Genomic DNA, 16,005 nt, shown 5'->3' on the forward strand with positions numbered 1-16,005 from the left:
GACAAGGCCCCAAAGGGGGGAAGGTCACCTCCTGGTCCCCATCCCACAAGGCTCTTGAAGAAGAAATGGTCAAAGATCATAAAAGAGAGCTAGAAGAAAAATGAGGAAAGGAAAGAGAAGCTCTGCAAGAGAGGACGGAAAAGGCATATAATTCCCTTGTGGTTTCTCTCCAGTATACTTTGAAGCAGAATTTGTTCTGCTATGTTGGAAAGGCAAGAAGCCTTGTCACAGATCCTGGGTTGGAGTTGGAGTTCTATCTTTGAATGACCTTGAGGAACATGATTTTCCCTGCTCTGGTTTAAGAACAAAGCTCTAGCTCGGTCCTTTGACTCCAAATCTAGTGCTTTGGCTACTCTGCCATTCTGAGAACAAATATTGATCAAAAGTATATTCCTTTTATGGCGGTGGCTCAGCTGATTCCATTTGGGAATTTCTTGGCAAAAAGGGTAGAGTGGTTTGACCTTTCCTTTTCCAGCTGATTTTAGACTTGAGGAAAGAAAAACAAACAGAATTAAGTGAGGTGATCACAGTCATACCTCTACTTTCTGGGGCCAGAGTTGAACTCCTGGAGATCAGTCTTCCTTGTTCCAGGCCAAGAGCTCTGTATCTTAGACAGCCTGAGGAAAGGAAACACACCTCAGGCCATTCAAATCCCATTCTCACTGAGAATTAAAAGATGCTTCTCTATCACCCTTGTTTTCTGGGTGGAATAGGAAGTCATTGGACTTTCTCAACTGGTGAATTCTTCTCCCCTGTATAACTCAAAGCAAAGGATAATCTACATTTTGAAGAAGAGAGCAAATGAAAGCATGCTAATCAATAAGGAATCCAATGGAGCCCACCATCTGGAAAACACATGACAGAATTCTATTCAAGTTTGGTTTGGAAAAGTTAGCATGGCTTAGTGGGATGCAATGGTGGGTCTGAATCACAAACATTGAGGGTCAACTCTTGTTTGGGACACTTGAATCTTGAAGTGGCTCAGGGGGTTCCTTAGCCTTTCTCTATAGAATGCTATAGAATGCAATGGTCTTGTTTTATCCATGGAAAAGGACTATGTGACATACCCAAAGTCACTCAAGTACCATTAAATCATAGGGGGGGTTCTCCGCTGGTGAAAGAAGTTCCCACACTCTAGATCCCCACTGCCAAGAAACTCCCCAATCCTTCACACGCATATATAAACAGATGTGTGTATGGATGGATGGATGGATGGATGTATAGAGACGCATCTGTGTTTCTAGAGATTTGTGTGTCTATAGCTTAGCAAGGCTAGAAAGAAATGTCCCATTCAGTTGGCACAAGGGAAAAGGAACCAAAAGTTTTCACAAGAAATCTTTGGGATGAGGTAAACACCTAAATAAGCAAGTTGGGAATCTTTTCCCTTTTAACTACTCTCACCCTAGGATCTTCGGAAAAAGAAAGTCAAATATCATTCTTATAATAGCATGAAAGATCTATGAAGAAAGACATCATCTGCATCTCAAGAAAGACATGGGAAAGAGAAGTATGTAGAAAATCAAGGGACATCTAGAGGTGGAAAGGGCAGGAAGTCTGGAGAAATCTAGGGAAGGCTCAGGATGATTGACTTCACCCTCCATCGAGGTGTTAACTCAGTGGAAGTGCCAAGACAGTGGTTATCCAGCTTACAAGTCCTTAGTACTTAGTATAGTGCTACCAGTGTTGACACCTCCTCTACAAGAACCCCACCTACAATGATGGATTCCTAAGAGAGTATATAAGAGCTAAGGGATCTGGGAGGAAGACAGACTGGAAAAGAAAGACCCTCAGGGTGGCTGGCCTGTCTCCTTCCCTTCTCTACTGAGACAAGACAGCAAAGTCCACATTCCATATAGCTCTCTATTCCATATAGCCGTCTCTAGAGTGGAGTGGAGAAGGAAAGAAGAAAATTCAATAACTATTCTATCTTTTAAGGAAAAAAAAAAAAAAAAACACAAAAATATAGCTTCTTGTGGGGGCTCCTGGCGAGGCCCCGATCCAGCGTCCGCCATGGCCAACAAGATGGACATGTCCCTGGACGACATCATTAAAGTCAACGGGAGGCAGCGGGGCGTGTGCGGCGGGGACCGCAACCGAGTCCGCGCCCAAGACCGCGACCCAGACCGCGACCGAGAACGCGACCCAGACCGAGACCGAGAACGCGACCCAGACCGAGACCGAGACCGAGACCGCGGCCGAGGCCGGGAGCGGGCTCAGAGCGGCCGCGGCAGCTGGGCTGCGCAGGTGACAGCCCGCCGAAGCCGAGGCGGGGGCCCCATCCGGAACAGGCGGGCCCTGGGCCGCGGAGGCGACGGGGGCGGCGCCCGGAAACAAGCCAAGCCCTACAGCCCACCAAAACGGCTTCCCCAGAAGAGGCAGCCCCACGGCTTCCACAGTGCCTCTGGAGGCGGGGCCCGAGGGGACACAGGGGGCCAATTGCTGATCTCCAATCTGGATGCTAGGGTTTCCGATGCGGATATTCAGGAACTATTTGCTCCTTTTGGAACTCTCAAGAAGTCAGCTCTCCATTATGATCCCTGGGGCCGAAGCTTAGGAACAGCAGACGTTCACTTTGAGCGAAAAGCAGACGCTCTCAAGGCCATGAAACGCTATCATGGTGTCACTTTGGATGGCAGCCCGATGAACGTTCAGCTTGTTCTCTCAAGGACTGAGGCACAACGAATTCCTGCACACAGTGTAAAGACAGCTGCAGTGACTGCAAACCGTGACTCTGGACGTGCCCGTGATGGAGGTGGCTTCCGGAGAGGCGGCCGCCTTGGAGGCAATCCAGGGCGACCAGCGCCAGGGACTGCAAGAAATTCCAAACAACAGCTTTCTCGAGAAGAACTAGATGCACAATTGGATGCTTATCGTGCCATGCTGGATACCAGTTAAACTAAGCCCACATGTTCCCTGCATGGCACACGACCCAGCATTCTCATTCTGGACCTTTGTGCTGGAAGGCAGAGGACACCACTGTGGCTCTGCTGTCAGGGATGGATCTGTGGCTTTTCTGTTTCCATATAGGATGGAAAACTCACCGAAAGGCTTTGGTGCTTGCTTTTCTTGACCTTTCGCTTGGGGGTTTTCTTTTGGTTGTTGTTTCTGTTTCTTCTTTGAATTCTGAAACAGACCTCTTTTGCACCATAAATTTTACTGCTTGCTGCGCTGGAGAAGGTGGCCTTTTCACCTTTGCCATAATAAAACACAACTGGGGCTAGAAGGGAAACTCTACGGATTGTACATTTCTTCCACAAAAGATAGCATTGAATAGACTTTGATGGAGGGCATCCAAGAGGTTTCCCATCAACATTTGGAACTGTCAAAACTATTTTGACCAGTGATTGCTTTTTTCTTCCTGCTCTGAATCCAGTCTGAGAATGTACTTTCAATAAAATTGGATCAGTTGTCCACTATTTCAAAGTCTGTTTTTTTTTTTTTTTTTTTTTCCCACAGCAAAATGAATGCATGGATATGTAGACCTATCTGGTATTTCACTTAGACTTTCATCTATTTGTATTGACCTCCATCTGGGGCCGGGGCAGGGGGTCAGGGGGGCAGGGGCGAAGGAGGGGAACAGGTGCAACTAAAGCTGTGGCAATCCTAAGAGAATTAATGAAGGGAACAAAATAATAGAAACCCTTTTTAGGAAAAGAAAAAGATAAGCAAGAAAACCTTGCAGGGTGGGCCAGGAAGCTTGGGGTTTCAAAGTAATCACTTAATGAGTAGGAGGGGGGAAATACAGAAAATAGAGACAAAAGGATTCCATAGCTCAATAAAAATAACAAGGGAGGCTTAGAACTCATCAGTAAAAGCTACACAACTAAAGGGCAGGAGAACCTTGGTGGGAATGGGAGACCTGGGAATGGGTTGATTTAGAGGACCTTAAGCAAAACTGCTAGGCCTACAAAGTTCTAGATTAAAAGTAAAAGGGACTGAAAATAGCACTTGATTCAGAGACCACAGTCAAAATATCCAAATACAAAGAAAGACTTAATGGGGAAATCTTACACAATGGGTGGGCTGAAGAACAAGTCATTAAACACTTCATCATCATGGCAAAGAAAAGGATGTTGAAAAAATAACATACAAAATTTGGGATGCATCCAAAGCACTCTTTCTGAGGTTTCAATATGACATCTGAAAGTAATTCAAAAGAAAAAGTGAATTGAACATACATTTTCATAAGAATCTGCCACATAAGTGCCCTCCAAGTCATCATAAAAAAGAGAAAATATTGAAGTTAAGGGGAGAAATAAATAAAAAATAAAAACAACCAAAAAAACAAACAAAAAAAAAAAAAAAACCAAGAACAACAACAAAACAAAGGCTCCAGAAATGAACAACAAAGCTAAAAGCTTCTTCTTGGAAAAATAAATTGTGTCCATTCACAAACGTTTAGCTAAATGGATTAAAAAGAATGCAGAAAAATAGTCAATAAAATAGCAAGTGAACAAGGTGAAAGCAGAACAAAGCTGGAAGAACAATTCAGCAAAACATGATCGGTACCTATGCATCCCCAAATTCCAAAGAACATGAAACAGAGAAGATTTTCTTCAAACAAAATTCTAAAATTCTAGTTTCTATACAGAGAGAGAGAGAGAGAGAGAGAGAGAGAGAGAGAGCAAGTTTTGAACCCAAAGGACACTAAAAGCAAACAGATGCCAGACAAGGCCCCAAAGGGGGGAAGGTCACCTCCTGGTCCCCATCCCACAAGGCTCTTGAAGAAGAAATGGTCAAAGATCATAAAAGAGAGCTAGAAGAAAAATGAGGAAAGGAAAGAGAAGCTCTGCAAGAGAGGACGGAAAAGGCATATAATTCCCTTGTGGTTTCTCTCCAGTATACTTTGAAGCAGAATTTGTTCTGCTATGTTGGAAAGGCAAGAAGCCTTGTCACAGATCCTGGGTTGGAGTTGGAGTTCTATCTTTGAATGACCTTGAGGAACATGATCTTCCCTGCTCTGGTTTAAGAACAAAGCTCTAGCTCGGTCCTTTGACTCCAAATCTAGTGCTTTGGCTACTCTGCCATTCTGAGAACAAATATTGATCAAAAGTATATTCCTTTTATGGCGGTGGCTCAGCTGATTCCATTTGGGAATTTCTTGGCAAAAAGGGTAGAGTGGTTTGACCTTTCCTTTTCCAGCTGATTTTAGACTTGAGGAAAGAAAAACAAACAGAATTAAGTGAGGTGATCACAGTCATACCTCTACTTTCTGGGGCCAGAGTTGAACTCCTGGAGATCAGTCTTCCTTGTTCCAGGCCAAGAGCTCTGTATCTTAGACAGCCTGAGGAAAGGAAACACACCTCAGGCCATTCAAATCCCATTCTCACTGAGAATTAAAAGATGCTTCTCTATTACCCTTGTTTTCTGGGTGGAATAGGAAGTCATTGGACTTTCTCAACTGGTGAATTCTTCTCCCCTGTATAACTCAAAGCAAAGGATAATCTACATTTTGAAGAAGAGAGCAAATGAAAGCATGCTAATCAATAAGGAATCCAATGGAGCCCACCATCTGGAAAACACATGACAGAATTCTATTCAAGTTTGGTTTGGAAAAGTTAGCATGGCTTAGTGGGATGCAATGGTGGGTCTGAATCACAAACATTGAGGGTCAACTCTTGTTTGGGACACTTGAATCTTGAAGTGGCTCAGGGGGTTCCTTAGCCTTTCTCTATAGAATGCTATAGAATGCAATGGTCTTGTTTTATCCATGGAAAAGGACTATGTGACATACCCAAAGTCACTCAAGTACCATTAAATCATAGGGGGGGTTCTCCGCTGGTGAAAGAAGTTCCCACACTCTAGATCCCCACTGCCAAGAAACTCCCCAATCCTTCACACGCATATATAAACAGATGTGTGTATGGATGGATGGATGGATGGATGTATAGAGACGCATCTGTGTTTCTAGAGATTTGTGTGTCTATAGCTTAGCAAGGCTAGAAAGAAATGTCCCATTCAGTTGGCAAAAGGGAAAAGGAACCAAAAGTTTTCACAAGAAATCTTTGGGATGAGGGAAACACCTAAATAAGCAAGTTGGGAATCTTTTCCCTTTTAACTACTCTCACCCTAGGATCTTCGGAAAAAGAAAGTCAAATATCATTCTTATAATAGCATGAAAGATCTATGAAGAAAGACATCATCTGCATCTCAAGAAAGACATGGGAAAGAGAAGTATGTAGAAAATCAAGGGACATCTAGAGGTGGAAAGGGCAGGAAGTCTGGAGAAATCTAGGGAAGGCTCAGGATGATTGACTTCACCCTCCATCGAGGTGTTAACTCAGTGGAAGTGCCAAGACAGTGGTTATCCAGCTTACAAGTCCTTAGTACTTAGTATAGTGCTACCAGTGTTGACACCTCCTCTACAAGAACCCCACCTACAATGATGGATTCCTAAGAGAGTATATAAGAGCTAAGGGATCTGGGAGGAAGACAGACTGGAAAAGAAAGACCCTCAGGGTGGCTGGCCTGTCTCCTTCCCTTCTCTACTGAGACAAGACAGCAAAGTCCACATTCCATATAGCTCTCTATTCCATATAGCCGTCTCTAGAGTGGAGTGGAGAAGGAAAGAAGAAAATTCAATAACTATTCTATCTTTTAAGGAAAAAAAAAAAAAAAACACAAAAATATAGCTTCTTGTGGGGGCTCCTGGCGAGGCCCCGATCCAGCGTCCGCCATGGCCAACAAGATGGACATGTCCCTGGACGACATCATTAAAGTCAACGGGAGGCAGCGGGGCGTGTGCGGCGGGGACCGCAACCGAGTCCGCGCCCAAGACCGCGACCCAGACCGCGACCGAGAACGCGACCCAGACCGAGACCGAGAACGCGACCCAGACCGAGACCGAGACCGAGACCGCGGCCGAGGCCGGGAGCGGGCTCAGAGCGGCCGCGGCAGTTGGGCTGCGCAGGTGACAGCCCGCCGAAGCCGAGGCGGGGGCCCCATCCGGAACAGGCGGGCCCTGGGCCGCGGAGGCGACGGGGGCGGCGCCCGGAAACAAGCCAAGCCCTACAGCCCACCAAAACGGCTTCCCCAGAAGAGGCAGCCCCACGGCTTCCACAGTGCCTCTGGAGGCGGGGCCCGAGGGGACACAGGGGGCCAATTGCTGATCTCCAATCTGGATGCTAGGGTTTCCGATGCGGATATTCAGGAACTATTTGCTCCTTTTGGAACTCTCAAGAAGTCAGCTCTCCATTATGATCCCTGGGGCCGAAGCTTAGGAACAGCAGACGTTCACTTTGAGCGAAAAGCAGACGCTCTCAAGGCCATGAAACGCTATCATGGTGTCACTTTGGATGGCAGCCCGATGAACGTTCAGCTTGTTCTCTCAAGGACTGAGGCACAACGAATTCCTGCACACAGTGTAAAGACAGCTGCAGTGACTGCAAACCGTGACTCTGGACGTGCCCGTGATGGAGGTGGCTTCCGGAGAGGCGGCCGCCTTGGAGGCAATCCAGGGCGACCAGCGCCAGGGACTGCAAGAAATTCCAAACAACAGCTTTCTCGAGAAGAACTAGATGCACAATTGGATGCTTATCGTGCCATGCTGGATACCAGTTAAACTAAGCCCACCTGTTCCCTGCATGGCACACGACCCAGCATTCTCATTCTGGACCTTTGTGCTGGAAGGCAGAGGACACCACTGTGGCTCTGCTGTCAGGGATGGATCTGTGGCTTTTCTGTTTCCATATAGGATGGAAAACTCACCGAAAGGCTTTGGTGCTTGCTTTTCTTGACCTTTCGCTTGGGGGTTTTCTTTTGGTTGTTGTTTCTGTTTCTTCTTTGAATTCTGAAACAGACCTCTTTTGCACCATAAATTTTACTGCTTGCTGCGCTGGAGAAGGTGGCCTTTTCACCTTTGCCATAATAAAACACAACTGGGGCTAGAAGGGAAACTCTACGGATTGTACATTTCTTCCACAAAAGATAGCATTGAATAGACTTTGATGGAGGGCATCCAAGAGGTTTCCCATCAACATTTGGAACTGTCAAAACTATTTTGACCAGTGATTGCTTTTTTCTTCCTGCTCTGAATCCAGTCTGAGAATGTACTTTCAATAAAATTGGATCAGTTGTCCACTATTTCAAAGTCTGTTTTTTTTTTTTTTTTTTTTTCCCACAGCAAAATGAATGCATGGATATGTAGACCTATCTGGTATTTCACTTAGACTTTCATCTATTTGTATTGACCCCCATCTGGGGCCGGGGCAGGGGGGCAGGGGGGCAGGGGCGAAGGAGGGGAACAGGTGCAACTAAAGCTGTGGCAATCCTAAGAGAATTAATGAAGGGAACAAAATAATAGAAACCCTTTTTAGGAAAAGAAAAAGATAAGCAAGAAAACCTTGCAGGGTGGGCCAGGAAGCTTGGGGTTTCAAAGTAATCACTTAATGAGTAGGAGGGGGGAAATACAGAAAATAGAGACAAAAGGATTCCATAGCTCAATAAAAATAACAAGGGAGGCTTAGAACTCATCAGTAAAAGCTACACAACTAAAGGGCAGGAGAACCTTGGTGGGAATGGGAGACCTGGGAATGGGTTGATTTAGAGGACCTTAAGCAAAACTGCTAGGCCTACAAAGTTCTAGATTAAAAGTAAAAGGGACTGAAAATAGCACTTGATTCAGAGACCACAGTCAAAATATCCAAATACAAAGAAAGACTTAATGGGGAAATCTTACACAATGGGTGGGCTGAAGAACAAGTCATTAAACACTTCATCATCATGGCAAAGAAAAGGATGTTGAAAACATAACATACAAAATTTGGGATGCATCCAAAGCACTCTTTCTGAGGTTTCAATATGACATCTGAAAGTAATTCAAAAGAAAAAGTGAATTGAACATACATTTTCATAAGAATCTGCCACATAAGTGCCCTCCAAGTCATCATAAAAAAGAGAAAATATTGAAGTTAAGGGGAGAAATAAATAAAAAATAAAAACAACCAAAAAAGAAAAAAAAAAAAAAAAAAAAAACCAAGAACAACAACAAAACAAAGGCTCCAGAAATGAACAACAAAGCTAAAAGCTTCTTCTTGGAAAAATAAATTGTGTCCATTCACAAACGTTTAGCTAAATGGATTAAAAAGAATGCAGAAAAATAGTCAATAAAATAGCAAGTGAACAAGGTGAAAGCAGAACAAAGCTGGAAGAACAATTCAGCAAAACATGATCGGTACCTATGCATCCCCAAATTCCAAAGAACATGAAACAGAGAAGATTTTCTTCAAACAAAATTCTAAAATTCTTGTTTCTATACAGAGAGAGAGAGAGAGAGAGAGAGAGAGAGAGAGAGAGAGAGAGAGAGAGAGAGCAAGTTTTGAACCCAAAGGACACTAAAAGCAAACAGATGCCAGACAAGGCCCCAAAGGGGGGAAGGTCACCTCCTGGTCCCCATCCCACAAGGCTCTTGAAGAAGAAATGGTCAAAGATCATAAAAGAGAGCTAGAAGAAAAATGAGGAAAGGAAAGAGAAGCTCTGCAAGAGAGGACGGAAAAGGCATATAATTCCCTTGTGGTTTCTCTCCAGTATACTTTGAAGCAGAATTTGTTCTGCTATGTTGGAAAGGCAAGAAGCCTTGTCACAGATCCTGGGTTGGAGTTGGAGTTCTATCTTTGAATGACCTTGAGGAACATGATCTTCCCTGCTCTGGTTTAAGAACAAAGCTCTAGCTCGGTCCTTTGACTCCAAATCTAGTGCTTTGGCTACTCTGCCATTCTGAGAACAAATATTGATCAAAAGTATATTCCTTTTATGGCGGTGGCTCAGCTGATTCCATTTGGGAATTTCTTGGCAAAAAGGGTAGAGTGGTTTGACCTTTCCTTTTCCAGCTGATTTTAGACTTGAGGAAAGAAAAACAAACAGAATTAAGTGAGGTGATCACAGTCATACCTCTACTTTCTGGGGCCAGAGTTGAACTCCTGGAGATCAGTCTTCCTTGTTCCAGGCCAAGAGCTCTGTATCTTAGACAGCCTGAGGAAAGGAAACACACCTCAGGCCATTCAAATCCCATTCTCACTGAGAATTAAAAGATGCTTCTCTATCACCCTTGTTTTCTGGGTGGAATAGGAAGTCATTGGACTTTCTCAACTGGTGAATTCTTCTCCCCTGTATAACTCAAAGCAAAGGATAATCTACATTTTGAAGAAGAGAGCAAATGAAAGCATGCTAATCAATAAGGAATCCAATGGAGCCCACCATCTGGAAAACACATGACAGAATTCTATTCAAGTTTGGTTTGGAAAAGTTAGCATGGCTTAGTGGGATGCAATGGTGGGTCTGAATCACAAACATTGAGGGTCAACTCTTGTTTGGGACACTTGAATCTTGAAGTGGCTCAGGGGGTTCCTTAGCCTTTCTCTATAGAATGCTATAGAATGCAATGGTCTTGTTTTATCCATGGAAAAGGACTATGTGACATACCCAAAGTCACTCAAGTACCATTAAATCATAGGGGGGGTTCTCCGCTGGTGAAAGAAGTTCCCACACTCTAGATCCCCACTGCCAAGAAACTCCCCAATCCTTCACACGCATATATAAACAGATGTGTGTATGGATGGATGGATGGATGGATGTATAGAGACGCATCTGTGTTTCTAGAGATTTGTGTGTCTATAGCTTAGCAAGGCTAGAAAGAAATGTCCCATTCAGTTGGCAAAAGGGAAAAGGAACCAAAAGTTTTCACAAGAAATCTTTGGGATGAGGGAAACACCTAAATAAGCAAGTTGGGAATCTTTTCCCTTTTAACTACTCTCACCCTAGGATCTTCGGAAAAAGAAAGTCAAATATCATTCTTATAATAGCATGAAAGATCTATGAAGAAAGACATCATCTGCATCTCAAGAAAGACATGGGAAAGAGAAGTATGTAGAAAATCAAGGGACATCTAGAGGTGGAAAGGGCAGGAAGTCTGGAGAAATCTAGGGAAGGCTCAGGATGATTGACTTCACCCTCCATCGAGGTGTTAACTCAGTGGAAGTGCCAAGACAGTGGTTATCCAGCTTACAAGTCCTTAGTACTTAGTATAGTGCTACCAGTGTTGACACCTCCTCTACAAGAACCCCACCTACAATGATGGATTCCTAAGAGAGTATATAAGAGCTAAGGGATCTGGGAGGAAGACAGACTGGAAAAGAAAGACCCTCAGGGTGGCTGGCCTGTCTCCTTCCCTTCTCTACTGAGACAAGACAGCAAAGTCCACATTCCATATAGCTCTCTATTCCATATAGCCGTCTCTAGAGTGGAGTGGAGAAGGAAAGAAGAAAATTCAATAACTATTCTATCTTTTAAGGAAAAAAAAAAAAAAAAACACAAAAATATAGCTTCTTGTGGGGGCTCCTGGCGAGGCCCCGATCCAGCGTCCGCCATGGCCAACAAGATGGACATGTCCCTGGACGACATCATTAAAGTCAACGGGAGGCAGCGGGGCGTGTGCGGCGGGGACCGCAACCGAGTCCGCGCCCAAGACCGCGACCCAGACCGCGACCGAGAACGCGACCCAGACCGAGACCGAGAACGCGACCCAGACCGAGACCGAGACCGAGACCGCGGCCGAGGCCGGGAGCGGGCTCAGAGCGGCCGCGGCAGCTGGGCTGCGCAGGTGACAGCCCGCCGAAGCCGAGGCGGGGGCCCCATCCGGAACAGGCGGGCCCTGGGCCGCGGAGGCGACGGGGGCGGCGCCCGGAAACAAGCCAAGCCCTACAGCCCACCAAAACGGCTTCCCCAGAAGAGGCAGCCCCACGGCTTCCACAGTGCCTCTGGAGGCGGGGCCCGAGGGGACACAGGGGGCCAATTGCTGATCTCCAATCTGGATGCTAGGGTTTCCGATGCGGATATTCAGGAACTATTTGCTCCTTTTGGAACTCTCAAGAAGTCAGCTCTCCATTATGATCCCTGGGGCCGAAGCTTAGGAACAGCAGACGTTCACTTTGAGCGAAAAGCAGACGCTCTCAAGGCCATGAAACGCTATCATGGTGTCACTTTGGATGGCAGCCCGATGAACGTTCAGCTTGTTCTCTCAAGGACTGAGGCACAACGAATTCCTGCACACAGTGTAAAGACAGCTGCAGTGACTGCAAACCGTGACTCTGGACGTGCCCGTGATGGAGGTGGCTTCCGGAGAGGCGGCCGCCTTGGAGGCAATCCAGGGCGACCAGCGCCAGGGACTGCAAGAAATTCCAAACAACAGCTTTCTCGAGAAGAACTAGATGCACAATTGGATGCTTATCGTGCCATGCTGGATACCAGTTAAACTAAGCCCACATGTTCCCTGCATGGCACACGACCCAGCATTCTCATTCTGGACCTTTGTGCTGGAAGGCAGAGGACACCACTGTGGCTCTGCTGTCAGGGATGGATCTGTGGCTTTTCTGTTTCCATATAGGATGGAAAACTCACCGAAAGGCTTTGGTGCTTGCTTTTCTTGACCTTTCGCTTGGGGGTTTTCTTTTGGTTGTTGTTTCTGTTTCTTCTTTGAATTCTGAAACAGACCTCTTTTGCACCATAAATTTTACTGCTTGCTGCGCTGGAGAAGGTGGCCTTTTCACCTTTGCCATAATAAAACACAACTGGGGCTAGAAGGGAAACTCTACGGATTGTACATTTCTTCCACAAAAGATAGCATTGAATAGACTTTGATGGAGGGCATCCAAGAGGTTTCCCATCAACATTTGGAACTGTCAAAACTATTTTGACCAGTGATTGCTTTTTTCTTCCTGCTCTGAATCCAGTCTGAGAATGTACTTTCAATAAAATTGGATCAGTTGTCCACTATTTCAAAGTCTGTTTTGTTTTTTTTTTTCCCACAGCAAAATGAATGCATGGATATGTAGACCTATCTGGTATTTCACTTAGACTTTCATCTATTTGTATTGACCCCCATCTGGGGCCGGGGCAGGGGGGCAGGGGGGCAGGGGCGAAGGAGGGGAACAGGTGCAACTAAAGCTGTGGCAATCCTAAGAGAATTAATGAAGGGAACAAAATAATAGAAACCCTTTTTAGGAAAAGAAAAAGATAAGCAAGAAAACCTTGCAGGGTGGGCCAGGAAGCTTGGGGTTTCAAAGTAATCACTTAATGAGTAGGAGGGGGGAAATACAGAAAATAGAGACAAAAGGATTCCATAGCTCAATAAAAATAACAAGGGAGGCTTAGAACTCATCAGTAAAAGCTACACAACTAAAGGGCAGGAGAACCTTGGTGGGAATGGGAGACCTGGGAATGGGTTGATTTAGAGGACCTTAAGCAAAACTGCTAGGCCTACAAAGTTCTAGATTAAAAGTAAAAGGGACTGAAAATAGCACTTGATTCAGAGACCACAGTCAAAATATCCAAATACAAAGAAAGACTTAATGGGGAAATCTTACACAATGGGTGGGCTGAAGAACAAGTCATTAAACACTTCATCATCATGGCAAAGAAAAGGATGTTGAAAACATAACATACAAAATTTGGGATGCATCCAAAGCACTCTTTCTGAGGTTTCAATATGACATCTGAAAGTAATTCAAAAGAAAAAGTGAATTGAACATACATTTTCATAAGAATCTGCCACATAAGTGCCCTCCAAGTCATCATAAAAAAGAGAAAATATTGAAGTTAAGGGGAGAAATAAATAAAAAATAAAAACAACCAAAAAAGAAAAAAAAAAAAAAAAAAAAAAAACAAGAACAACAACAAAACAAAGGCTCCAGAAATGAACAACAAAGCTAAAAGCTTCTTCTTGGAAAAATAAATTGTGTCCATTCACAAACGTTTAGCTAAATGGATTAAAAAGAATGCAGAAAAATAGTCAATAAAATAGCAAGTGAACAAGGTGAAAGCAGAACAAAGCTGGAAGAACAATTCAGCAAAACATGATCGGTACCTATGCATCCCCAAATTCCAAAGAACATGAAACAGAGAAGATTTTCTTCAAACAAAATTCTAAAATTCTAGTTTCTATACAGAGAGAGAGAGAGAGAGAGAGAGAGAGAGAGAGAGAGAGAGAGAGAGAGAGAGAGAGCAAGTTTTGAACCCAAAGGACACTAAAAGCAAACAGATGCCAGACAAGGCCCCAAAGGGGGGAAGGTCACCTCCTGGTCCCCATCCCACAAGGCTCTTGAAGAAGAAATGGTCAAAGATCATAAAAGAGAGCTAGAAGAAAAATGAGGAAAGGAAAGAGAAGCTCTGCAAGAGAGGACGGAAAAGGCATATAATTCCCTTGTGGTTTCTCTCCAGTATACTTTGAAGCAGAATTTGTTCTGCTATGTTGGAAAGGCAAGAAGCCTTGTCACAGATCCTGGGTTGGAGTTGGAGTTCTATCTTTGAATGACCTTGAGGAACATGATCTTCCCTGCTCTGGTTTAAGAACAAAGCTCTAGCTCGGTCCTTTGACTCCAAATCTAGTGCTTTGGCTACTCTGCCATTCTGAGAACAAATATTGATCAAAAGTATATTCCTTTTATGGCGGTGGCTCAGCTGATTCCATTTGGGAATTTCTTGGCAAAAAGGGTAGAGTGGTTTGACCTTTCCTTTTCCAGCTGATTTTAGACTTGAGGAAAGAAAAACAAACAGAATTAAGTGAGGTGATCACAGTCATACCTCTACTTTCTGGGGCCAGAGTTGAACTCCTGGAGATCAGTCTTCCTTGTTCCAGGCCAAGAGCTCTGTATCTTAGACAGCCTGAGGAAAGGAAACACACCTCAGGCCATTCAAATCCCATTCTCACTGAGAATTAAAAGATGCTTCTCTATCACCCTTGTTTTCTGGGTGGAATAGGAAGTCATTGGACTTTCTCAACTGGTGAATTCTTCTCCCCTGTATAACTCAAAGCAAAGGATAATCTACATTTTGAAGAAGAGAGCAAATGAAAGCATGCTAATCAATAAGGAATCCAATGGAGCCCACCATCTGGAAAACACATGACAGAATTCTATTCAAGTTTGGTTTGGAAAAGTTAGCATGGCTTAGTGGGATGCAATGGTGGGTCTGAATCACAAACATTGAGGGTCAACTCTTGTTTGGGACACTTGAATCTTGAAGTGGCTCAGGGGGTTCCTTAGCCTTTCTCTATAGAATGCTATAGAATGCAATGGTCTTGTTTTATCCATGGAAAAGGACTATGTGACATACCCAAAGTCACTCAAGTACCATTAAATCATAGGGGGGGTTCTCCGCTGGTGAAAGAAGTTCCCACACTCTAGATCCCCACTGCCAAGAAACTCCCCAATCCTTCACACGCATATATAAACAGATGTGTGTATGGATGGATGGATGGATGGATGTATAGAGACGCATCTGTGTTTCTAGAGATTTGTGTGTCTATAGCTTAGCAAGGCTAGAAAGAAATGTCCCATTCAGTTGGCAAAAGGGAAAAGGAACCAAAAGTTTTCACAAGAAATCTTTGGGATGAGGGAAACACCTAAATAAGCAAGTTGGGAATCTTTTCCCTTTTAACTACTCTCACCCTAGGATCTTCGGAAAAAGAAAGTCAAATATCATTCTTATAATAGCATGAAAGATCTATGAAGAAAGACATCATCTGCATCTCAAGAAAGACATGGGAAAGAGAAGTATGTAGAAAATCAAGGGACATCTAGAGGTGGAAAGGGCAGGAAGTCTGGAGAAATCTAGGGAAGGCTCAGGATGATTGACTTCACCCTCCATCGAGGTGTTAACTCAGTGGAAGTGCCAAGACAGTGGTTATCCAGCTTACAAGTCCTTAGTACTTAGTATAGTGCTACCAGTGTTGACACCTCCTCTACAAGAACCCCACCTACAATGATGGATTCCTAAGAGAGTATATAAGAGCTAAGGGATCTGGGAGGAAGACAGACTGGAAAAGAAAGACCCTCAGGGTGGCTGGCCTGTCTCCTTCCCTTCTCTACTGAGACAAGACAGCAAAGTCCACATTCCATATAGCTCTCTATTCCATATAGCCGTCTCTAGAGTGGAGTGGAGAAGGAAAGAAGAAAATTCAATAACTATTCTATCTTTCAAGGAAAAAAAAAAAAAAAAACACAAAAATATAGC

The sequence above is a fragment of the Sminthopsis crassicaudata genome, chromosome 1, assembly GCF_048593235.1.
Source record: "Sminthopsis crassicaudata isolate SCR6 chromosome 1, ASM4859323v1, whole genome shotgun sequence".
Taxonomy (NCBI): Eukaryota; Metazoa; Chordata; class Mammalia; order Dasyuromorphia; family Dasyuridae; genus Sminthopsis; species Sminthopsis crassicaudata.